The sequence below is a fragment of the Sorex araneus genome, chromosome X (genome assembly GCF_027595985.1).
Source record: "Sorex araneus isolate mSorAra2 chromosome X, mSorAra2.pri, whole genome shotgun sequence".
NCBI classification, from domain to species: domain Eukaryota; kingdom Metazoa; phylum Chordata; class Mammalia; order Eulipotyphla; family Soricidae; genus Sorex; species Sorex araneus.
The window spans coordinates 94,345,517-94,346,864 of NC_073313.1; the positions used below are offsets into that span (position 1 = coordinate 94,345,517).

The 1,348-nt window shown below is 41.7% G+C and overlaps 1 pseudogene; it reads left to right on the forward strand.

Moving 5' to 3' along the window:
* Nucleotides 1-594: 594 nt before the first annotated feature.
* Nucleotides 595-1,040, forward strand: LOC129399953 (ubiquitin-like; annotated as a pseudogene).
* Nucleotides 1,041-1,348: the final 308 nt, after the last annotated feature.

Sequence of the window (1,348 nt, forward strand, 5' to 3'; positions counted from 1 at the left end):
ATGGAAAAATGCTCTACATCGCTAAACATCAGGGAGATGCAAATCCAAACAGCAATGAGATATTATCTTACACCACAGAGACTGGCACACATCAAAAAGAACAAGAGCAACCAAAGGACAAGAGCAACCAATGCTCGTGTGGATGCAGCGAGAAAGGGACTCTTTTTATTGTTGGTGTGTTTGCCAAATGGTTCAGCCTTTTTGGAAAACAGTATGGGCATTGCTCAAAAAGCTAGAAATTGTGCTTCCATAAAAGCCAGCAATACCACTACTGGGAATATAACCTGGGTGCCTCAAAACACGTAGCAGAAATGCTATCTGCACTTCTATGTTCATTTTAGCACAATTCACAATAGCCAGAATCTGGGAACAACTCGAGTACCCGAGAACAGATGACTGGTTAAAGAAACCATGATACATCTACACAATAGAATACTACGCAGATGTTAGGAAAAATTAAGCTATGAAATTATTCTCTTATAAATGGATAGGCATGGAGATTATCATACTGAGTGCAATTAGTCAGAAGGAGAGGAATAGACAAAGAATTATCGGATTCGTCTGTGGGATATAAAAAATACAATATGAGCTTTCTGATCCGCCATCCGCGGTGGGCCCACCGCCAAGATGCAGATTTTCGTGAAAACCCTTACGGGGAAGACTATCACTCTCGAGGTCGAACCCTCGGATACGATAGAAAATGTCAAGGCCAAGATCCAGGATAAGGAAGGAATTCCACCTGATCAACAGAGATTGATCTTTGCTGGTAAACAACTTGAAGATGGACGTACTTTGTCTGACTACAACATCCAAAAGGAGTCCACTCTTCATCTCGTTTTGAGACTTCGGGGTGGTGCAAAGAAAAGGAAGAAGTCCTGAAATACTACAAGGTGGATGAGAATGGCAAAATCAGCCGCCTTCGCCGGGAATGCCCTTGAGATGAATGTGGTGCTGGAGTTTTTATGGCCAGCCACTTTGACAGACATTATTGTGGCAAATGTTGTCTGACATACTGTTTCAACAAACCAGAAGACAAATAATTTACCTGTATGGGTTAATAAAAGGTTAATAAAAGGCATGAACTCTTAAAAAATACAATATGAGACTAATACCCATAGACATTAGGTACAAGGGTCAGGGAGTTAGTCCACAATTGTAAGCCCGCCACAAGTACTCGTGACAAGGCATTTGGGATAGGGAAGGGACTTCTATGACAAAGATAGGGGGAAGTGATAACTGGATAAAAATTGCGTGCTGAAAGTGGGTGAGGTAGCAAGCATGATAACCTAACCTCTCAGTCTCTGTATTGCAAACCATAATGCCCAAATGAGAAAGAGAGAGAGAGAGA